Source organism: Loxodonta africana, chromosome 5 (assembly GCF_030014295.1).
Source record: "Loxodonta africana isolate mLoxAfr1 chromosome 5, mLoxAfr1.hap2, whole genome shotgun sequence".
NCBI lineage: Eukaryota > Metazoa > Chordata > Mammalia > Proboscidea > Elephantidae > Loxodonta > Loxodonta africana.
Window position 1 is genome coordinate 85,302,808 of NC_087346.1, and position 25,705 is coordinate 85,328,512.

The following is a 25,705-nucleotide window of genomic DNA, read 5'->3' on the forward strand; positions in this document are numbered from 1 at the left end:
ATATGGACAAATTTCTAGAAACACACTACTTACCTAAACTAACACAAACTGAGGTTGAAAATCTGAATACACCTGTAACAAGAGATGAGATTGAAAAGGTAATAAAAAAAAAAACCCAACAAAAAAATTCCTGGCCCAGTGGGGTTCACTGGAGAATTCTGCCAAACATTTAGAGAAGAGCTTGCACCTATACTACTCAAACTATTTCAGAACATAGAAAAGGAAGCAATACTCTGAGTTCACTCTATGAAACCAGCATAACCATGATACCAAAACCAGGCAAAGACATGACAAAAAAAAGAAAATTAGAGACAAGTCTCTCTCATGAATATAGGTGTAAAAATTCTCAAAAAAAAAAAACAAAAAACTCTAGCCAATAGAATTCAGAACCATGTACAAAAAAAGAATACACCTCTACCAGGTAGGATTTATACCAGGTATGCATTTTTTTTTTTTTTATGCAAGGATGGTTCAACATTAGAAAATCAATCAATGTAATCTGCCACATAAATGAAACAAAAGATTCACATGATCATCTCATCTGACACAGAAAAGGCATTTGACAAAGCCAGTGTCCATTCCTGATTAAAAAACTCTCAATAAAATAGGTATAGAAGGGAAATTCCTCAACATAATAAAAGGCATCCATACAAAATCAAAGGCAACATCATTCTTAAAGAAAAGAAGCTGAAAACATTCCCCATGAGAACAGGAGAAAGGCAACCAAACCAAACCCATTGCCATCGAGTCAATTCCTATTCATAGCAACTCTATAGGACAGAGTAGAACTGCCCCATAGGGTTTACAAGGAATGTCTGGTGGATTCAAACTGCCAGCCTTTTGGTTAGCAGCCATAGCTCTTAACCACTATGCCACAGGAAAAAAGGCAAGGATGACTTTTATCACCACTTCTATTTAACATTGTGCTGGAAGACCTGGCTAGATCAATAACGTGAGAAAAATAAATAAATGACATCCAAATTGGTAAAGAAGAAGTAACACTGTCCCCAAATGTGGGCGATATGACAATATAAATAGAGAACCCAAAAGACTCCACAAGAAAACTACTGGAACTAATAGAAAGATTCAGCAGACTAGCAGGTTACCAGGTAAACATACAAAAATCTGTTGGATTCCTATACACCAATAAAGAGAAGGACAAAAAGGAAAACAGGGAAACAATATGATTTATAATAGCATCTAAAAAAAATAAAATACTTAGGAGGCAGGGCCAAGATGGCTGACTATGTAGAAGCTACCAAGGATCCCTCTTGCAACAAAGACTCAGAAAAACAAGTGAATTGATCACCTACATGACAATCTACGAACACTGACCATCAAACACAGAACTAAGGAGTTTACCTGAGTGACAGGGGAGCGAAAAGACATGCACTGAAGCAATGACCACTTCTGGAACTGGCGTCCCGCACTACAGCCTTGAGCCCTCACAGTTCCCTGGTGCCAAAGCGGTTGGGGTGATCACGGCTTACTGAGACGATGCAAGCATGGGATGCAGCCCTAACCCCCTGGAGTAACCTTGGCCTGAAATCCAGCCAGTGCAAGCAGACTGCACACCAACAGGGCTGATAGGAGAAGGAGAAACCACAGGGAAGCAGTGACTGGTTTTGGAGCCTGGAGTGCAGTGTCCCAGCCAGAAAACTTTGGCACTGGGCTTTGGACTAGGAGCAGAGGAGTTGATCACAGCTTCTTAAGACAGCGCAAGCAAGGGACACAGGCCTAACCCTCGGGGGCAATCTCGACCTAGCCACTGCACACAGGCTACAAGACACTCTGGAATCTCAGATAAAACAGTCTTCACCAAACAAGATAAGTAAATTTGTCTATATTGCTGGGCTAATCTCTCCTATCTATCTGATCCCTCCCTTCCCTGCCCCAGGTGGATTCATTAACATTGGAATTTCCTGTGCCAGGGAGTGAAGTGCTCTGTGGGGATTTTTTTTTCTAACCCATTCCCCTGGCCTGAGAGAAGCAGCAATTAACAATCCAGGGGTGTGGGGGAATCCTTCCCTGACTTCCCTAAACTGGAACCAACTCCAGCCAAGCAAAAGAGACCCACAGTTTTGGCTTTTATCCCTACAGGGAACCAGGTGGCTATTATAACGCAAAAGCAATTCTGATAGAGATCTGACTGTAATTGTTTTAGCAAAGCAGTGAAAAGACAAGTTTTGGAAGTCTGATACCTCTCTACCTATTAAACAGAGCCCTCACTAATCCACAGACGGGAACTGAGGGCTGCAGCTCCACCCACACCACCTAACCACCTGCTAAAGGGGCCTGAGAATAGAGACACCTACCAATCTGTAGAGGTAGAAGCATTGGGTGCCTAAGGTACAGCTGCAGAGCCCACCCACAAAGTGTTCTAAGAATACAGACACTCCTGCCTCATTGGCATGTGGGGTATGCTCTGAGCATCCTGCCCTCCTCGGAGTGTGACTCCCTGCCGCTACTAGTATCTGGTGCATACAACTATCACCGCTACTCCTCTAAGTTAATAGGTGACAGCCTACACCACACACTAGGTGACCCACAATTAGAACACCTAAGCTGATTCTATTTAAGAATAGTGAATGGACTTATAGGTTCATATATCTGGTAACAGCTCAAACCAGCTGGTAATAGGACATAAGTGATTCAAAGGCTACAACAATCAAGATACCACAATCTAGTAGCCCGTCTGGGTATATTGAAACAAACAAAAAAAGAAGATAAGACTCAGTGAGCAAATATAAAATAAATCATTACAATATCTTATAGATGGCTTGGAGACAGCAGTCGATATCAAATCACATAAAGAAGCAGACCATGACAGCTTCTACAAATACCCAGATCAAAGAATCAAAATCTTTCCCAAATGAAGATACAATCCTGGAATTGCCAGACGTAGAATATAAAGAACTAGTATACAGAATCCTTCAAGACATCAGGGATGACCTTAGAAATGAAATGAAGCAATCTATAGAAAAAGCCAAGGAACACACTGATAAAGCAGTTGAAGAAATCAAAAAGATTATTCAAGACCCTAGTGAAAAAATTAATAAGCTTCAAGAATCCATAGAGTGACAGCATTCAGAAATCCAAAAGATTAACAGTAAAATTACAGAACTAAAAAGCCAAGGAACACACTGATAAAGCAGTTGAAGAAATCAAAAAGATTATTCAAGAACCTAGTGAAAAAATTAATAAGCTGCAAGAATCCATAGAGTGACAGCATTCAGAAATCCAAAAGATTAACAGTAAAATTACAGAATTAGACAACACAATAGGAAGTCAGAGAAGTAGAATTAAGGAATTGGAGTGCAAAATGGGGGAGATAGAGGATAAGGCAATTGACACCAATATATAAAAAAAGAAAAATCAGATAAAAGAATTAAAAAAAAAATGAAGAAGCCCTAAGAATCATGTGGGACTCTATCAAGAAGAATCACTTGCATGTGTTTGGAGTTCCAGAACAGGGAGGGATAACAGAAAATACAGAGAGAATAGTTGAAGATCTGTTGGCAGAAAACTTCCCTGGCATCGTGAAAGATGAAAGGATATCTATCCAAGATGCTCATCAAACACCATACAAGATAGATCCCAAAAGAAAAACACCAACGCATAGTATCATCAAACTTGCCAAAACCAAAGATAAAGAGAAAATTTTAAAAGCAGCCAAGGATAAACAAAAAGTCACCTACAGAGGAGAATCAATAAGAATAAGTTCAGACTACTCAGCAGAAACCATGAAGCCAAGAAGGCAATGGGATGACATATATAGAGCACTGAAGGAGAAAAACTGCCAGCCAAGGATCATATATCCAGTAAAACTCTCTCTCAAATATGAAGGTGAAATTAAGACATTAACAGATAAACACAAGCTTAGAGAATTTGCAAAAACCAAAGCTACAAGAATTACCAAAGGAAATTGTTTGGTCAGGAAATCAATAATATCAGATACCAACACAACACAAGGTCACAGAACAGAACATCCTGATATCAACTCAAACAGGGAAATCACAAAAACAAATTAAGATTAATTTAAAAAAGAAAAAAAAAATCTCAAAACAAGGAATCAGAAGTCATTAAGTAAAACATTACAATAATCTAAAAAGTAGGACTAAATACAGGAGGCATAGATCTTCCATATGGAGAGGAAAACAAGGCGATATAGGATGATACATGTTAGGACTTTACTTAGAAAAATAGGTGTAAATATTAAGGTAACCACAAAGAAGTCTAACAATTCCATACTTCACAATAAAAACCAAGATAAACACAATGACTCAGCAAAAAGAAATTCAACTACTATGAAAATGAGGAACACACAATTTACAAAGAATAACTGCTCAGCACAAAAAAGTAAGTGGAAAAATGAAATTGTCAACAACACACATAAAAAAGCATCAAAATGACAGCACTAAACTCATAAAAAAACTCAAACTTATCTATAATTACGCTGAATGTAAATGGACTAAATGCACCAATAAAGAGACAGAGAGTCTCATACTGGATAAAAAAACACAATCCATCTACATGCTGCATACAAAAGACACACCTTAGACTTAGAGACACAAACAAACTAAAACTCAAAGGATGGAAAAAAATATATCAAGCAAACAATAAGCAAAAAAGAAGAGGAGTAGCAATATTAATTTCTGACAAAATAGCCTTTAAAGTTAAATCCACCACAAAGGACAAAGAAGGACACTACATAATGTATAAGGGGACAGTTTACAAGAAAGATATAACCATATTAAATATTTATGCACTCAATAACAGGGCTGCAAGATACTTAAAACAAAGTTTAACAGAATTAAAAGTGAGATAGACACCTCCACAATTATAGTAGGAGACTTCAACACACCACCTTTGGTGAAGGATAGAACTTCCAGTAAGAAGCTCAATAGAAACACGGAAGATCTAATTGCTACAAACAACCAACTTGACCTCGTAGACTTATACAGAACACTCCACCCAACAACTGCAAAGTATATTTATTTTTCCTAGTGCACATGGAACATTCTCTAGAATAGACCACATATTAGGTCATAAAACAAACCTTTGCAGAATTCAAAACATCAAAACGTTACAAAGCAGCTTCTTGACCACAAGACCATAAAAGTAGAAATCAATACCAGAAAAATCAGGGAAGAGAAATCAAATACTTCAAAACTGAACAATACTTGCTCAAAAAAGACTGGGTTATAGAAGACATTAAGGATGGAATAAAGAAATTCATAGAATGCAACGAGATGGAAAACACTTCCGATCAGAACCTGTGGGACACAGTGAAAAAAGTGCTCAGGGGTCAATTTACATCAAGAAATGCACACATACATAAAGAAGAGCCAAAATCAGAAGACTTTCTCTACAACTTAAACAAATAGAAAGAGCAACAAAAGAATCCATCAGGCACCAGAAGAAAACAAATAATAAAAATTAGAGCAGAATTAAATGAATTGGAGAACAGAAAAACATTTGAAAGAATTAACAAAGCCAAAAGCCGGTTCTTTGGAAAAATTAACAAAATTGATAAACCATTGGCCAGACTGACTAAAGAAATACAGGAACAGGAACAAATAACCTGAATAAGAAATGAGATGGGCCATATCACAACAGACCCAATTGAAATTAAAAGAATCATATCAGATTACTACAAAAAATTGTACTCCAATGAATTTGAAAACTGAGAAGAAATGGATGAACTCCTAGAAACACACTACCTACCTAAACTAACACATTCAGAAGTAGAACAACTAAATAGAGCTGTAACAAAAAAAAAAATTCAAAAGGTAATCAAGAAACTCCCACCAAAAAAAAAAAAAAAAAAATCCCTGGCCTGGAAGGCTTCACTGCAGAGTTCTACCAAACTGTCAGAGAAGAGTTAACACCACTACTACTAAAGGTATTTCAAAGCATAGAAAAGGATGGAATACTACCTAACTCATTGTATGTGGCCAGTATATCCCTGATACCAAAACCAGGTAAGGACAGCACAAAAAAGGAAAATTACAGACCTATATTCCCTCATGAACATAGATGCAAAAACCCTCAACAAAATTCTAGCCAATAGAATTCAACAACATATCAAAAAAAACCCCACCATGACCAACTGGGATTTATAACAGGTATGCAAGGTTGGTTCAATATTAGAAAAACCATTAATGTAACCAACCATATAAATAAAACAAAGGACAAAAACCACATGATCTTATCAATTGATGCAGAAAAGGCATTTGACAAAGGCCAACACCCATTCATGATAAAGACTCTCAGCAAAATAGGAATAGAAGGAAAATTCCTCAGCATAATAAAGAGCATTTATACAAAGCCAACAGCCAACTTCATCCTAAATGGAGAGAGCCTGAAATCATTCCCCTTGAGAACAGGAACCAGACAAGGATGCCCTTTATCACCACTCTTATTCAACACTGTGCTGGAAGTCCTGGCCAGAGCAATTAGGCTAGGGCACCCGGATTGGCAAGGAAGAAGTAAAATTGTCTCTATTTGTAGATGACATGATCTTATACACAGAAAACCCTAAGGAATCCTCAATGAAACTATTGAAACTAATAGAAGAGTTCAGCAGAGTTTCAGGTTACAAGATAAACATACAAAAATCAGTTGGATTCCTCTACATCAACAAAAAGAACATCAGAGAGGAAATCACCAATCAATACCATTCACAGTAGCCCCCAAGAAGATAAAATACTTAGGAATAAATCTTAGCAAAGATGTAAAAGACCTATACAAAGAAAACTACAAGGTACTACTGCAAGAAACTAAAAATGACCTACATAAGTGGAAAAACATACCTTGCTCATGGATAACCCAAAAGGAAGACTTAAATTGTAAAAATTTTTATTCTACCAAAAGCCGTCTATATATATATTCCACTTCCGATCCAAATTCCAACGACATTTTTAATGTGATCTAGAAACAAATCACCAACTTCATATGGAAGGGAAAGAAGCCCTGGATAAGTAAAGCATTACTGAAAAAGAAGAACAAAGTGGGAGCCCTCACTCTACCTGATTTTAGAACATATTATACAGCCACAGTAGTCAAAACAGCCTAGTACTGGTACAAGAACAGTCACATAGACCAATGGAACAGAATTGAGAACCCAGGTATAAGTCTATCCTCATATGATATTTGACAAAGGCCCAGTGCCAGTTAAGTGGAGAAAAGGCAGACTTTTTAACAAATGGTGCTGGCATAACTGGATATCCATCTGCAAAAAAATGAAGCTGGACCCATACCTCATACCATGCACAAAAACTAACTCTAAATGGATCAAAGGCCTAGACATAAAGTCTTAAACAATAAAGATCATGGAAGAAAAAATAGGGACAATGTTAGAAGCACTAATACAAGGCATAAACAGAATATAAAACCTTACTAAAAATGAGGAAGAGAAACCAGATAACTGGGAGCTTCTAAAAATCATAGACCTATGCTCATTTAAAGACTTCACCAAAAGAGTAAAAAGACCATCTAGAGGTTGGGAAAAAATTTTCAGCTATGACATCTCCGACCAGCGCCTGATCTCTAAAATCTACATGATTCTGCAAAACTCAACCACAAAAAGACAAACAAACCACTTAAAAATTGGGCAAAGGATATGAACAGGCACTTCACTAAAGAAGACATTCAGGCAGCTAACAGATACATGTGGAAATGCTCTCGATCATTAGCCACTAGAGAAATGCAAATTAAAACTACAGTGAGATTCCATCTCACTTCAACAAGGCTGGCATTAACCCAAAAAGCACAAAAGAATCAATGCTGGAGAGGATGTGGAGAGATTGGAACATTATACTCTGCTGGTGGGATTGTAAAATGGTACAACCACTTTAGAAATCAATTTGGTGCTTCCTTAAAAAGCTCAAAATAAAACTACCATACGTTCCAGCAATTCCACCCCTCAGAATATACCCTAGAGAAATAAGAGCCTTTACATGAACAGATATATGCACACCCATGTTTACTGCAGCACTCTTTACAGTAGCAAAAAGATGGAAGCAACCAAGGTGCCTGTCAACAGATGAATGGATAAATAAATTATGGTATATTCACACAATAGAATACTAGGCATCTATAAAGAACAGTGAGGAATCTGTGAAACATTTTATAACATGGAGGAACCTGGAAGGCATTATGCTGAGTGAAATTAGTTGCGAAAGGACAAATATTGTATAAGACCACTATTATAAGATCTTGAGAAACAGTTTAAACTGAGAAGAAAACATTCTTTCGTGGTTACGGGAGTGGGGAGGGAGGAAGGGTAGGGGAGGGTTATTTACTGATCAGATAGTAGATAAGAACTACTTTAGGTGAAGGGAAGGACAACACTCAGTACAGGGAAGGTCAGCACAGCTATACTAAACAGAAAGCAAAGAAGTTTCCTGAATAAACTGAATGCTTTGAAGGTCAGCAAAACAGGGGCAGGGGATTGGGGGCTATGCCTTCAGGGGACATCTAAGTCAACTGGCAAAATAAGATATATTAAGAAAACATTCTGCATCCCACTTTGAAGTGTGGTGTCTGGAGTCTTAAATGCTAGCAAGCGGCCATCTAAGATGCATTAAAGAGTCTCAACCCACCTGGATCAAAGGAGAATGAAGAACACCAAGCTCACAAGGTAATTATGAGCCTAAGAGACAGAAAGGGCTCCATGGACTAGAGACTACATCATTCTGAGACCAGAAGAACTAGATGGTGCCCAGCCACAACTGATGACTGCCCTGACAGGGTACACAACAGAGAACCCCTGAGGAGCAGGAGAACAGTGGGATGCAGACCCCAAATTCTCATAAAAAGACTAGACTTAATGGTCTGACTGAGACTAGAAGGACTTTGATGGTCATGATCCCCAAACCTTCTGTCAGCCCAGGACATGAACCATTCTTGGAGCCAACTCGTCAGACATGAATTGGACTGGACAATGGGTTGGAGAGAGATGCTGATGAAGAGTGAGCTACTTTCATCAGGTGGACACTTGAGACTATGTTGGCATCTCCTGTCTGGAGGGGAGAAGGGAGGGTAGAGGGGGTTAGGAACTGGTAAAATGGGCACGAAAGGAGAGACTGGAAGGAGGGAGTGAGCTGATTTATTAAGGAGGGAGTAAATGGGAGTATGTTGTAAGGTGTATATGTTTATATGTGAGAGACTGACTTGATTAGTAAACTTTCACTTAAAGCACAATACAAATTATTAAAATAAAATACTTTGGAATAATCCTAACCAGGGAAGTAAAAGACCTATACAAAGAAAACTACAAAACACTACTGCAAGAAAGCAAAACATGCTTGCATAAATGGAAAATATACCATACTCATGGATAGGTAGACTCAACATTTTGAAAATTTCAATTCTACCCAGAGTAAGCTGCAAATACAAGGCAATCCTGATTCAAATACCAACAGCATTCTTTAATGAGATGAAATAAACTAATAATTAACTTTACATGGAAAGGAAGGAGCCCTTGGATAAATAAGGTACTATTGAAGAAGAAGAAGAATAAAGTAAGAGTACTCAAACTACTTGACCTCAGAACCTACCATAAAAAAACAGCTAAGATAATCCAGAGATCCTGGTACTGGCACAACGACAGACACACTGACCAATGGAAAGAATCGAGAACCCAGGTGTAAACCATCTACCTATGGTCACCTGATCTTTGACAAAGGTCCAAAATCCACCAGATAGAAAAAAGACAGTCTTTTTAAGAAATGGTGCTGGCAAAACTGGATGTCAGTTTGTAAGAAAATGAAACAGGACCCATACCTCACATCATGCACAAAAACTAATTAAAAAATGATCAAAGATGTAAATATAAAACCAAAAACTGCAAGGACCATGAAGAAAAATAGTAGGATCAATGCTAGAGCCCTTAATACACTACCTAAATAGGATACATACAAAATTATCAAGACAAAAATAGCAGAATATAAGCTAGATTGCTGGAATCTTCTAAAAATTAAACACTTAAGCTTATCAAAAGAGTAAAAAGAGAGCCTACAGACTCAGAAAAAAATTTTGACTATGACAAATCTGACAAAGTTCTAACCTGTGAAATCTATAGAAAAATCCAAAACCTCTAAAACAACAAGAACAAAAAAGCCAAAGAACCCAATTAAAAATGGGCAAAGGATATGAATAGACTCTTCACCAAAGAAGACTTTCAGATGGCTAATAGACACATGAGGAAACGCTCTTGATCGCTAGCCATCAGAAAAATGTAAATCAAAACCACACATAAGATTCCATGTCACTCTGACATTACTGGCATGAATCAAAAAAAAAGGAAAATAACAATTTTGGAAGGCTATGGATAGATTGAAAGTCTTATGCCCTGCTGGTGTGAATGAAAATGGTACAACCATTTTGGGAAACAATACAGCACTTCCTTTAAAAGCTAGAAATAGAAATACCACTCCTGGGAATATATCCTAGAGAAATAAGAACCATCACATGAATAGACATATGCATCCCCGTTTTCTTCTTTGGTCTTCCCTATTCATTGTCTAGCTTTCTTATGCACATGAAATGATAGAAAAGGCCTTGCTTGGGTCAGGCCAACCATAGTTCTCGGGGTGACGACCTCGCTTTTCGACACTCACAACTCAATAAAAAGAAAAACAATCCAATAAAAACATGTAATTATTTGAAAAAAAAATCATCAAAGAGATAGATGGTAAAGATAGAGAGAATGGAGAATAGGCACATAGATCTCACTAGTCATTAGGGAAATGCAAATTAAAACCACAATGAAATGTCACTTTCACTACTAGAATGGTTACAATTAAAAAAACTAACATTACCAAGTTATAGTGAGGATACAGAACAATTGAAATTCTTATGCAATGCTGGTGGTAATGTAATGGTATAGCAACTTTGGAAAATGAGTGATTTCTTAAAAAAAAAAAAAATGAAACAAGATAAAAATATATCCACCATTTGAAACAACCACTCTACTTCTAGTTATTTACTCAAGAGAAATGAATATGTATATCTACAATATGTCTGAAAAAGTGTACAAGGACTTGTACACAAATCTTTATGCCACCCTTAATTATAATAGTAAAAAAGTGTTAGAGTCATACAAGGGAATTTTATTCAATAACAACAAAAGGAATAAACTATATCTTGATTCAGGCAAATAGATACATGAATCTCAAAGCAATTTTTCTAAGTAAAAGAGAAAGAAAAAAAATATTTATATATAGTATATGATTCCAATTATATGAAATTTTGTAAAATCCAAACTTATCTACAAAAAAATTGTTTGTCTAGGGATGATATTTGAGAGAAATATATTACAAAGAAATAACAAGGAAACTTTTGGTGGTGATGGAAAAATTCATTATCTTCATCGAAGTGAAAGTTTCACAAGGGTACGCATATGTTAAATTTCATCAAGTATACATTTTAAATATGTATGATTTACAATGTGTCAATGATACCTTGATATAACTGAAAAAAAAGTTGGGTCATGGGGGGGAAGGTATACCATATATTTACACAAATATATGGCCTTTTATGTTTGTTTGCCAATAGCTTCCTCCTTCAGTGAGGTATTTCATAAGAGGGATATGCTAATTTTTTCACAACTTGTTAAAAAAAATTGGCATACCGGTATTTAAGAAAATACCTGGAGGGATGAGGGAGCAGCTGGCAAACAAGTGTAGAAGGCATACATTATTTGCATAAAAATACAATACTCTGGATCATTTGGCTTTGAGCAGAGAAGTGGCAAATACTAATTTCCATTTTAAGAAGATAAATCTCTGCTACAAGGAGACAGATAAGAGCCAGGGGAAGAAGCATAGAGGACAATCTGGAGATAATTGTAATAACTCAGACACAAGATGATGCTGGCAGTAGTGGAGGAGATGAGAAGATTTCCTAATATGGATATGATTTGGAGGTAAGCATTAACGGAGTTTGTTAATGAATTGGATGAGACATTAGAGAAAAGGGGAAGGTAAAAATTTATTCAGATTCTTGGTTTAAGTGCCTGGCAGGAGGTATTGCCCTTTCCTTGTTTGGAGCATACCATGAACCAAGTAAGTCTGGAGGCAACATATCAGGACCTTCAGTTTGTACATGTTAAGTTTGATATCTGAGAAGATATATTGCATAGGAAGTGGTACTGTAGGTCTGGATTCCAGGGAAGATGGTAAAGCTGACCTACACTTTTTAGAATTATTAAATATGGTTACATATGGTGTTTAAAATAATGAAACTAGACAAGATTCCCAAGGGAATAAGTGTAGATAGAAAAGAGATTATATGGGAGCATCTAAGCTCTGGACACTCCAACACTGACAAGTCATGGAGGTGAGGAGGAAAACACAAATGAAGCAAAGAAAGAACTACCAGGGAGGCAGGCAGAAAACAAGTTGAGAGGAACACCCTGGAAGTCATATAAATAAAGATGAAGGAGTCATGAACTGCATCAAATGTTGGAATAGGCAAATTAGATCAATTTTCTGTATATACATATATAATACTGTGCTGACAAAACAAAAAACAGACAGATTTCAGCCTGCAGGAATTTGTAGCCTGTTATTTAATGTTGTTGTTGTTGTTAGGTGCCTTGGAGTCAGCTTCAACTCATAGAGACCCTATGCATTAGCAGAACTAAACATTTCCCCGGCCTGTGCCTATCTCACAATAGTTGCTATTTTAGAGTCATTGTTGTATTCCCTGTGTCAATCTATCTCACTGAGGCTCTTCCTCTTTTCCCTGGTCCTCTGTTTTACCAAGCATGATATCACAGATTGGTCCCTCCTGATAATACGTCCAAAGTAAGTGAGACAAAGTCTCTCCAGCCTTGCTTCTTAGGAGCATTCTGGCTGCACTTCTTCCAAGACAGATTAGTTCATCCTTCTCGCAGTCCATGGTATAATCAGTATTCTCTGCCAACACCAAATTCAAATACATCAATTCTTTTTAGGTCTTCCTTATTCATGTCCGCCCTTCACATGTATTTGAGCCAATTGAAAACACCATGCTTTGGAAAGGTGCACCTTAGTCCTCAAAGTGAAATCTTTGTTTTTCAACACTGTAAAGTGGCCTTTTGCAGCAGATTTGCCCAATGCAATGTGTTGTTGATTTCTTGACTGCTGTTTCCATGGGCATTGACTGTGAATCCAAGTAAAGTGAAATGCTTGACAACTTCACCGTTTCTCCTTTCATCATGATGTTGCTTACTGGTCCAGTTGTGAGAACTTTTGTTTTCTGTATGTTGCAGTGTAATCCATAACGAAGCCTGTTGTCTTTAATCTTCATCAGTAAGTGTTTCAAGTACTCTTCATTTGTAGCAAACAGGTTTGTCTCATATTGCATGTTGCTAGTGAGTCTTCCTAAAATTCTGATGCTGAGTTCTTCTTTAGTATCGTCCAGCTTCTGGATTATTTGCTCAGCATACATGTGTAATAAATACGGTGAAAGGATTCAACTCAGATGCATACCTCTTATTATTTTAAACTACGTCCAGTATTCCCTTGTTCTGTTTGAATGACTGCCTTTTGGTTTATGTACAGGAGAGATGGAATAAATATGGTGAAAGGGTATAACCCAGACACATACCTTTTATTATTTTAAACCAGGAGGCAGTGCTCAGTGAAATTTATCTTCAATTAAGGTACCTTTTTCCATGATAATAATCTGAAAAATATAGTAAAAGTAGGGAGGAGGCAGCTTTGATCATTTATTGTAAAAAATTTGAATTTTTCTCAATATATAATTATCTTCATTATGAATGCAATGGTTTATTAAATTAGGTTTCAGAAAACTAAATAAGTACCTAACAAGAGTATGCATGTTGCCATTAATTCTGAGTTACTAATTTGTTCTTGGTCTTTGGCTTATATTTACTTTCTTTCAATATCTTTTTTTCTCTTTTAAAGTCACTTCAGGAATCATAACATTCATAAATCAGTTTTCTGTGCACTTCATGTATCAATTCTTAATGTCTTCTTTAAACTTTGATCTCTACGTAAATTAGAAATCTCCGGTTTTTCAAGGTTTTTGCTTCCATTGTGGGCTAAATCAAATGTCTAATGTTTTAAAATACATTCCTTTCTAAGGACAGTAACCACCATCCATCTGTCAGTTTTTCCTATTGTGTGGCTTGCGTGCTGTGGTGATGTTGGACACTGTGCCACTGGTATTTCAAATACCAGAAGGCTCACCTATGGTGAACAATTTCGGGAAAGTCTCCAGACTATAACAGACTAGGAAGAAAGGCCTGGGGATCTACTTCCAAAAATCAGCCAGTGAAAACCCTAGGGATCACAATAGACAATTGTTCAGTATAAGGCTAGAAGATGAGTCCACTAGGTTGCAAGCAACTTAAAATACACAGAGGCCTCAACAATGGGCTGAAGCATATGAATGATTGTGAAGATGGTGGAGGATCAGGTAACATCTGATTCTGTTGTCCATGAGGTCACCATGAGTCTGAGCTGACTCATGGCAGCTAACAGACAAAAATAAGGGCAGTAAAGTAGGAAGAAACTGGGAGGGGCAAGAAAATGGATTCTCCCCTAGAGCCTCCAGAAAGGAACATAAGCCTACTGACATCTTAATTTTAGTCCAGTGGGACTTATTTTGGATTTCTGTCCTCCAGAATTGTAAGATAATAACTCTGTGTTGATTAAGCTGATTAATTTTTTCACAACAGCAGAAGGACACTGATGCAGGCATTCTAGGGTATAATAATCCCATGTGCTTTGGAATCTAATGGACCCAAATATAGTTTACATCTCTAACAATTTACTCACTGTGTGACCTTGGGTAAGTTACTTAATTCTGTTAAACCTAGGTCTCTTTATTCAAATGTAATTTTACCTGCTTCAACAGGATTATGTAAAAATCAATAAAATAACTTGTGGGAGTGCTTAACCTTAGAGCATAAGAAAATCCATTTGCCATTGAGACAGTTAAGACTCATAGCGACCCTACAAGACAGAGTAGAACTGCCCCATAGGGTTTCCAAGGAGCGGCTGGTGGATTTGAACTTCTGACCTTTTGCTTACCAGCAGGCTCCTAATCTCTGCACAACCAGGGTTCTCAGCTTTGAACAGAGTGAGTGATAACCATAGATGCTGTGATTTGTAAATATCTGCTCTATGCTGGAGCCCTGGTGATGCAGTGGTTAAAAAACCTGGCTGCTAATCAAAAGGTCAGCAGTTTCAATCCACTACTTATAGGGTCGCTATGAGTCGGAATCAACTGGACAGCACTGGGTTCACTGGGTTACCTGTTCTTTGGAAACTCTATGCTCTAAGGTTCTACTCTGTCCTATAGGGTTCCTACAGGTCGCAATTGACTTGATGGCAATGGGCTTGGACTTGCCCTATGCCAGGCATTGTATAAGGTATCTGCCATTGGTTATCATATTAATTTTTCTAGAAATTCCTTTAGGAATTTAGGATGTCTTCACTCAGAAGACAACTGGGATTCAGAAAGTTAAGTACCTTGACCAAATCCCTATCATCAGAAGGTGAGTGATCCATAATTAAATATTTGATTAAAAAAAAAAATTGATAGATGAATGTTAATGATGACTGTTTGAGTGCCAGACCATGGATCAGATAATATCTAAAGGCTGATTATTTCCACCCAGACATCTTCTAAAGAAAGCCACAAAACCAAGTTCTTGTTCCATGCTGATTTACTAACAATGCTAAGTCAAGGGAATGTCTTTACAGCCTCTTCACATTTTAAGGCATATATATTTTGAAACCACCCAGTACTTGAACTCCTTTCTGAACAAAATTTTCACTGGGGCCACAAACAGTGAGTTGACGTTTTATTCAACAGTTCACCTTCTCCTCAGTTATCAATTATCTTGTTAGCAGATATTTTGGATTTATGACAACAGTAAAAAATCTACTATCTGACTATTTTGGGCATTAAAGCTCTATGTAAACAAGTGCTGAAAGGTGAGATGAAAATAATGCTGCTTTGATGGTTAAAGTGATATGTCAACTTGGCTGCGCTATGATTCTCAGTGGTTTAGCAGTTAGGTAATGATATAATCTGGCAGTTATGTAATGATATTGTTGTTGTGTACCATTGAGTCAATTCTGACTCATAGCAACCCTATAGGTAGAGTAGAACTTCCCCATAGGGTTTCCAAGAGTGGCTGGTGGAATCGAACTGCCGACCTTTTGGTTAGCAGCCCGAGCTCTTAACCACTTTACCACCAGAGCTCCATGTAATGATACATTGTTGTTGTTAGGTGCCGTCGAGTGGGTTCTGACTCATACCAACCCTATGCACAACAGACAGTCATCCTCGATTATTGATTTGATGTGGTCATACTCTATTGGCACATTAGAACAGCTCTGCATAAAGACCTGTTACTGGGAAACTAACCATGTCAAAAAGCGAGGATAGCTATGAGTCAGAATCGACTCGACGGCACTGGGTTGGGCATATATATATATACATGCATATATATATATAAATAAACCAGGTAGAGTCCACCGATTTGCTAATACAATGACTATATGTAAAAGCTGAAGGACAGAGGTTTTTAATCTGGGCGAGTGCATGGTGAAATTAACTGAGACCAAGGGACCCAAAACCAAACCAAACCTGTTGCCATCAGGTCAACCCTATAGGACAAACTGTCCATTAGAGTTTCCAAGGAGTGGCTGGTGGATTAGAATTGTCAACCTTTTGGTTAGCAGCCTAGCTCTTAACCACAGTGCCACCAGGGCACAATAAAACTGTATTTTGAATATCTTAAACTTCAGAAGTCTTTTACACAGTGTCATGGATTGAATTTTGTCACCCCAAAATCTGTGTATCAACCTGGTTAGGCCATATGTGGTTGTCCTCCATTTTGTGATTGTAATTTTATGTTAAAAGAATTAGAGCAGGATTTTAACACCACCATTTTTCAGGTCACCTCCCTGATCCAAGGTAAAGAGAGTTTCCCTGGAGTGTGGGCTGTACCAGCTTTTATCTCTCAAGAGATAAAAGGAAAGGGAAGCAAGCAGAAAGTTAGGGACCTCATACCACCAAGAAAGCAAAACCAGGAATAGAGCATGTCCTTTGGACATGGGGTCCCTGTGCCTCAGAAATTCCTCAACCAGGGGAAGATTGAGGACAAGGACCTTTTTCCAGAGCAACAGAGAGAGAAAGCCTTCCCCTGAATTTGGACTTGTAACCTACGAGACTGTGAGAAAATAAATTTCTCTTTGTTAAAGCCATTTACTTGTGGTATTTCTATTATAGTAGCACTAGATGACTAAGATATTCACCTAAATGAGAGGCATCAAAAGGCAGTTCAGGGGAGAGCACACAATGAAAACACACATCTCACAGCATTCTCTCCACTTGCTCATACTCTTCTTCTGCTCCCTTACAAAGGCCTTTGTCCCCAGCAGAGACCTTCCCTGCTCTGTGCAAGTGGGGATTGGAGATGGGACTTTAGTTGCTTTACTCAAGGGCGGAAGCCCTGTTTTCATGGATTTTGGTGAATACAATTGTCTATCTCATTAAAATTGTAATACAGTGTAATCTGCAGATTTTTAACTGCCAATATGTGCAACCATTACATAGCTGAGATTTTCTTTACAGCTACAGTGAATCACTTAACTTTACAAATCTGATTACATTTAGAGATACGATTTTGATTAATAGTCTAGTGATTTCTTGTAAAGAGCATAGATTAGAAGTTCTTTCATTTCAAAATTAAAATGAAATTGCCAAGACAATGTTTGTGCCCCTTCATTAACCACACAGATATGACATGGTCTTCTTTCTTCCAATACAGTTATCCCAGAAGATTATGATATGGTATTATGTGGCTTTTCTTTAGAAATACTGAGATACTGGAGAAAGAGTATCGGCATATCATTGTATGCAGAAAAATTATATTGAGATTTGAGATAAAGATGAGATATCCAGTATATGCTTGAGAGATGAATTTGTTATGTATGAGTACTTTTTTAAATTTGTATAATAGTATTATATCAGAGAACAAAGCAGAAAAAAATCAAAGAGTCTAGGAAATACCACAGTTTCTAAAACTATTGATTATTATTGTAGATATGTAGCCATATTTGATTAAATTCTCTTTTCTATCTTCAAAACATGGAATTTGGATACAGAGAAGTTGTTCATGGATCAAATTATTTTCAAATTCCAATACAATACATAAGATAATGCAAATAGTACTATAATATTTTAGATAATTTTATAAAACTTGCTTTATAAGGACTTCATTTGTGTTGTATGAGGTTTAATAAAATGTTGCTTGAGGGGCAAATAGGCCTTAGAGTAGGAAAATCATCATGAGTACAGAGCAAATAGGACTTCTTGACAAGCCTGTGGATAGAAAGAAAATACTATTTTTATTAAATTTTGAACTATGCATTAAGTCATTGTTAATATTCTTACGCTTTCTTGGTTTTGAGTTACATCTTGTCAGATGATATATTCCTTTGTGAAAAATATCCACCCCTAAAAATAGTGTCATATTGATTGAAACCTTGTGTATAAAAAGCTCTCCTAAAATTGTTCAAAAGCAGGTATGTAATCGGAAGCAATATTAGAGTACCTGGCTACTGTATCTATCTCTACTACTTCTTTCTTAGTTCATTCTTTTATCTCCTTAAATTATTTTGACTGTTTCCCAATGGCTTCTTCATTATCTGCCTATCCTCTCTCTCACTCTTGCTGACATATACCTGTTTGTGTTACATACCTATATAACCCATCCGGTCACAGCGCTTCTTTATCAAAGGGTGTTCTATCCGATGATTGCCTGTTTTTACATTTATCTCTAAAAGTAGACAATAAACTCTTAAATGCAGAGACTTTGGAGTAATGATATTTAGATCCCCAATGGCTATCACACTGTAATTCTCACTGATATGTGATCAAGAAATATCTAATGACTGAATAAACACCAATTTCAATTGGATCTTTCTTTCCTAAAATAATAACACAACAATCAGGAATTCTTTCCAATCCTTCCAATCTTTTCTTTCTAGTATTTTAAAAAGGACTCCTTTATTTCTGTTTCTTTAAGTGTTGTAGCTGAGCTAATTACATAGCAAACTACTGTTATTTTTCTTGTACTTTTTTCTGGTACTTAAATATTTATTGAATGAATTTCTATCAAATCTTTTTTTTCTTCTTGTCATTTCTCATACAAGGTTTAGTAGCTCAGTTCTGCATTTTAGCCCACTTTACTTTTCAATTTGAAAGTTTTTTCTTTTTCAAAATTAACATAATTATGTTCTTTAATTATCTTACTCGACAGCACTGGGTACACAGAACAAACTATACTCATAAAACAGAATTCCTTGGAGGGATAGGAGAGAAAACAAACAAACAAAAAGACTTTTAAGAGTTGACTATTGATTTTTTTCAGAAGGGCATATTTGCTTAGCACTCTGATAATCCAATCTTGGTGAATTTCATTTATTTTTTTTTCGCCCCTGGCTTGGTCTTTCATTCAAACCATCATGAAATCTGCTCATTGTTCTTTCTTAGAGTCTCTTTTTCATGTTTCTCTAAGGTCTTTCTAGCACCAGCCTACTTCTTCCCATTAAATATAGCCTACATGCTTTATCCATATGGATCTTCCCAGAATAATATTTTAATACATCCTTCCTTGATATATATCTTCAGTTATTACCTAATGCCTAGGGGACCATGTTCAGACTCTTCACCCTGTCATTAATGGCAACAGAGAATTCAATCTGAATAAACTCTACAAGTGCATTTAAAAGTAATTGAAATCCTTTGGAACAATATCAACTTCAAATGTAGGACAGTCTTCTATTATCTCCAGAAAATATTGCTTTATTTTGTAGCAAAATCCTTCATCTTTCATAGAATTTGGAAGGCTTTACGTTGTGTGTGAATGGATAAAACTGAATGTCAAAAAATAAATTATTAATATTTTCTATCTTCTTTTTGGTATTATATTAGATCAGTGATCCTGCTCCTAATTTCTCATTAAATTGCCTTAGGGCAGGGATTCTCAACTTTGATTGCATGTATGAATTATATAGGGAACTTATTGAAATGCTGATTCTGACCTGGTACAGGTGCTCAAAGGATTATATTTTAGGTGGGAATCTTTTAAAAATAATCCAGGAACAGATTTATAGACAGGACAGACTGCAGTCACAATTATACAAATTTCTGATTAAGAGCTTCATATGATATATGTCTTTTAACAGTTTTACCAATCCTACAAATGTGGTTAAGTATTATTATAATATTTATTTTTGTCAGTGAAAAAACTGAGGTTTAGAGAGGATTAGGAATAGTTCAAAGCCATGGAACTGCAGGTTGTCAGGTCTAGCCTACAAACACAGGTATTTCTCTCCACAGAGTCCAGACTCTTAACCTCAGTGGTATAAAAGCTTTCTTTTGGAAGCATTTACACAAATAAGTACATTTCGGGAGAGGCACACCAGGGATATCAGATGGATCTTGGCTGAAGGCAGAGAATACCAGAAAAATGCCCGCCTGTGTTTTTTTGGCTATGCAAAAGCATTCGACTGTGTGGCTCATAACAAATTATGGATAACGTTGCAAAGAATGGAAATTACAGAACATTTAATTGTGTTCATAAGGAACCTGTACACAGATCAAGAGGCAGCTGTTTGGACAGAAGAAGAGGATACTGCTTGGTTTAAACTCAGGAAAAGTCTGCGTCAGGGTTGTGTCCTTTCATCATACTTGTTCAATCTGTATGCTGAGCAAATAATCTGAGAAGCTGGGCATTATGAAGAATGGGGCATCAGAATTGGATGAAGACTCACTAATAACCTGCATTATGCAGATGACACAACCTTGCTTGCTAAAAGTGGAGAGGACTTGAAGCACTTACTGATGAAGATCAAAGACCACAACCTTCAGTGTGGATTACACTTCAACATAAAGAAAACAAAGATCCTCACAACTGGACCAATAAAAAACATCTTGTTAAATGGAGAAAAGATTGAAGTTGTCAAGGATTTCATTTTGCTTTGATTCACAATCAACACCCATGGAAGAGGCAGTCAAAAAATCAAAAGATGCATTCCATTGGACAAATCTGTGGCAAAAGACCTCTTTAAAGAGTTGAAAAGCAAAGATGTCTCCTTGAAAACTAAGGTGTGCCTGACTCAAGCCATATTTTCAATAGTTTCATATGCAAGCAAAAGGTGGACAATAAATAAGGAAGACAGAGGAAGAATTGACACCTTTGAATTGTGGTGTTGCTGAAGAATGTTGAATACACCATATACTGCCAAAAGAATGAACAAATTTGTCTCGAAATATGTACACCCAGAATGCTCTTTAGAAGCACAGATGGCGAGACTGTGTCTTACATAGTTTTGACATGTTGTTAGGAGGGCTCAGTCCCTGGAGAAAGACATCATGTTTGGTAAAGTACAGGGTTAACAAAAAACAGGAAACCCTCCATGAGAAGGATTAACACAGTGGCTGCAACAATGGCCTCAAGCATAACAACTATTGTGAGAATGGCAGAAGAAGGAGCAGTGTTACATTCTGTTGTGTATAGGGTTGCTATGACTCGGAACTGACTGGAAGGCACCTAACAACAATGCCAGGATAGATTTCTTAATGAGGAACCGGTTTTGGTTTTATGTTTTCCTTCTTTTAACTATATGTCATTATTGATATTTATACAGATCAAAAATGTCACTAAACTTGGCATACCTGTGTAATCAAGTCTTGTGGTTACTGAGGAAAGTTGTTAGCATATGGACCTGGGAAAGGTTGTTCAGGAAAATATTGCGGAAAGTTTCGTGGAAAAGGTTGAAATTCAAAACGCTCTCCCTGTATACACACAAAAGGAAAGAGAAAATTGTAGAGAATTGAGGCCATGACAGTGCAATTATTTCACAATAATTTCCATTGAAAATTTAGGTTGTTAAAATCAGTGGGAACTTGCATATTATCTACATAATTATTTTTCCAAACTTTCAGTTAGCTTTTCTTTTTTTATAATCAAATGTTTAAAAGAAGCTAAAATCATTAAATATTTACCTTTTTACCATTTACTGGCAATTTTGTTGTTTTGTAGCACATCTGACACTACTGATTACATCCAAACACTCAAAGGAGACTTACATCTTCTTTGTAATATTACCACCAAGCTACAGTCTTGCCCATCTTTGAATATTCCAGGAAGGGATAATTGATTAACATCAACTTAGGAGGAAGGAGAGATTGTGTATGTGTGTGTGTAAGAGAAAGAGAAGGACGGAGAGAGAGATTCTGATTGCTTCACCTTACTCTTGATTTATAATGATTTTGTTCTCTCTTAAAATTCCTACATTACTTAATATTTACATTTGTTAATACAAATATCCTTATCTTTCCTTCTGTATCTTTTTATTTTATATCATTTGAATTCTTTCATTTACTATATTATGAAGTAGAATCTTTCAGACCCTACCACATTAATACAACATGCCAAAATATTCAGATGTCAAGGGTACACATCATTAAGAAAAAATGTTAAATAAATTAAATTTTCCACCTGATTTTACATGGTCAGTTTAACCTGTTAACTTTATCGAAAAAGAAAAAAAATTTTTTTTTTTTTTCTAGAAGGTAAAAACCACGTCACTTATGTTATCAGCTCCATTAGGCATATACTGTACTTAATGGAGTCAGAATTTCAACCGTATTTTAGGCAAGGTGTTCATTTACCAGACAAAGATACTGAAATTCAGAGACCGGTTTCTTGAAGGTGGTATTTGAGTTTCCATTTATATTTTACTGGTACACAACACTCTTGGATCTTTCTCTGGTGTATCATAAATACATGAAATCAGTGTGTACTTTGGGCATTCATGATATAAATACATTTCAAAGAAAATTATCAATTTTTTTAATAGAATAAATACTCAGAAAAGTAAGTAGGTTTGAACAACACAATATTATCAGGCAAATACTTACACGGAATCTTCTACGAAGAAATCGCTGTTAAAATAAAGAAAAATTGTTTAAAATATGATACACTGTTGATTATTAAATGTTCTATTGAATGAAGGTGTCTTACCTCTTCAGATGAATCAGCTCCCTTAAAAGGAGAAAAGAACAATATAGTTAACATCTTAATATTAACTCAAGATCGAATGTAAAAATGCACTTAGCAGCCACAATTGTGAATGGAATCTAAGGGATGGAAGTTGATACTCTTTATTGGACATCTTTGTACAATGGCATCTTTAAAGTGAGTGAAGAGTAGGCTTTTGCTCTGATTAATCTGCAATATTTAAATGTCAATTTACTTTGGGCCATGTTTCTTTTGTGTGCGAAAGATAGGGAAAGTCTATTACTATGAATAGGAGAGTGAAAACTGAAAAGATAAACTTCGGATTTGGCCCGAAACAAAATTTTTTATATGCATAATGTTTTAAGTAGCTCAAAAGCTATTTAAGCTTTTGTTGTGATGATAGAGCTCAGCTGTCTGCTTTTCTTCTTAGAGTTTAATTTTTTTCTGTCTATCCTTTTACAACAACATGATGTGATAAACTATGTTTCCATAGCTGACTGGATGTTTTAAACATCCTTTAGGATTTGGTGGATTAGTTGAACTGCTATTATTATTGCATGATAAATTTCCCAATAATTTAGACATAAAGGATACCAGCGTATAAACAAGTATTAATTTTAGCAGAAAAAAAAAAAAAAACAAGTTCCAGAAAGGTCAAGTGCTTTACCTAGAGAAACAGAGTCATAAATGACAAAGCTATCTGGGATCTCCTGACTTTAGGTAGATATGGAACTTTTTATATTTAAGTACATTTTATTAGGCTTGTAGTTCTATATCTTTATGGAGACTTTTTTAAAATTTATTTTTTCAATGAGATAATTACATTTGAAGTCTGTGTGTGTGGCTTTCTGTGTGCATGTGTGTGGCTTTCTGTGTGCATGTGTGTGTACTGAAGATTTATTCTAAGTCTTGAATAAACTCATGTAGGTTAACTTAAGGAAAATATTCATATAAAAGCATGAACATTTATAAAGCATTGTTCAGGTCAATGGAAACATAGGCCAGGACACAGGTAATGAACAAGATTCTTTGGAAAATTTCTGAGAACATATTCTTCAAAATTTCCTGATATACTTACAATCATGGCAGCCATGATGGCCAAGATGAAGGCAAAGATAAAGAACTTCATATTTTGCTGAGTCCTGTGAAAGCATGTGTGAGAAATCAGTAACACATTCATTCTTTGGTTCATTCATCAAACATTTATTGATCGAACTATGCTCCAAAGGTTTATGAAACATACTAGATGTACAAAGACAATTAAAACACATACCCTGACATCAGGGAATTTACAGACTAGTAAACCAAGATAAACAAACCCACTGCCATTGAGTTGGTTCCGACTCATAGCAACCCTGTTGGACAGAGTAGAGTTGCCCCATAGGGCTTCCAAGGAGAAGCTAGTGGATTTGAACTGTTGACCTTATTATTTGAGACCTGTAGCACTTAACCACTGAGTAGGAGTAAAAAAATGAGTGTTCTGAAATGGAAATACTAACATGCTCTAAAGGCACACAAAAAGAGCACCTTAAACAAACCAGGAGAATAAGGGTATAGAGTGGAGTAAAGAGAGGGAAGGCAGAGGGGAAATGGAACATGTCTGGAGTCTGAACAGAAATAAAAATGAGAAAGAACATGGAATGTTAGAATTGCAAATAGTTCAGAAAGTAATGAGGAAACAGCCTGAAACAGGACGACTTCTTAGATAGTTGTGAGATTATATGAAGCTTTGAGTAGGGGTAATAATTAAGGGACAGCACAAAGAGATGTTCAGAAAGTAGAATGACAGGCAATAGAGCCTGGTTTTATAATAGAATGAATCTCAATGTGCCAGCTGTCTGGCCTGAGCATTGTGTAGACAATATAATGCTGACATCGGAACAGTAATGATATTGGACAGAGAACAATCAAACTGAAAAAGAACTCACAGGGAAAATATCTGTGGCTACTTTGGGAAATCGAAATGGTAAAAATTATTTAAATTTCCAAATATTCTTATTCAACACATTTAAGCTAATCTGGAACTCTTTGATGTATTTATATAATTCTTTGAATCCGGTTTCATAACTGTTGAAAAAGAAGCAAAGCAGATTATTTCTGAATTCAAAAAAAAGAAAAAAAAAAAGACCAAACCCGTTGCCATCGAGTCCATTCCAACTCCTTGTGAACCTATAGGACGGAGTAGAACTGTCCCTTTGGATTTCCAGGATGTGGCTGGTGGATTCCAGCTGCTGACCTTTAGGTTAGCAGCTGAGCTCTTAACCACTGCACCATCACAGCTCCAGTTCGGAATTACAGACACCTGAACAAAAATATTTTCACTGGAAAATATTTTTATGGAAGAACTCACAGACACACGATATTTATACCTGTGAATTACGAACTGCAAAGGAAACCTTTAATGAATAAAGGGAGTTTTCTTTCTTTTTTTTTAACTTGTCAGTTGTGATAGAACATTACGGTAACATCTTTTGTTTAATGATAGAAAAACTATTCTTCTCCTAAATAATTCTAAGTCTTCAACACATGAGGCAGAGATCATGACAAGTGGTATGTTCCCTGTTTCTTATCTGCTGTTTTTGCCTCACTGATTTAAGCTAAGCATGGTTGTGTAAGACAAACTATAATAATTGCGTATTT

General features: G+C 36.4%; 1 long non-coding RNA gene across 1 annotated transcript in view; it reads right to left on the reverse strand.

Annotated features, from left to right (window-relative positions):
* The window catches only part of LOC135231446 (uncharacterized), a 47,207-nt gene extending 22,291 nt beyond the window's left edge, over positions 1-24,916 (reverse strand). Inside the window, exons 1-3 of the long non-coding RNA XR_010322094.1 lie at positions 24,144-24,916; positions 23,069-23,089; positions 22,966-22,989 (exon numbers count right to left, since the gene is read on the reverse strand). This is a non-coding gene — a long non-coding RNA (uncharacterized LOC135231446). The remainder of the gene's footprint in view (positions 1-22,965; positions 22,990-23,068; positions 23,090-24,143) is intronic.
* Positions 24,917-25,705: the final 789 nt, after the last annotated feature.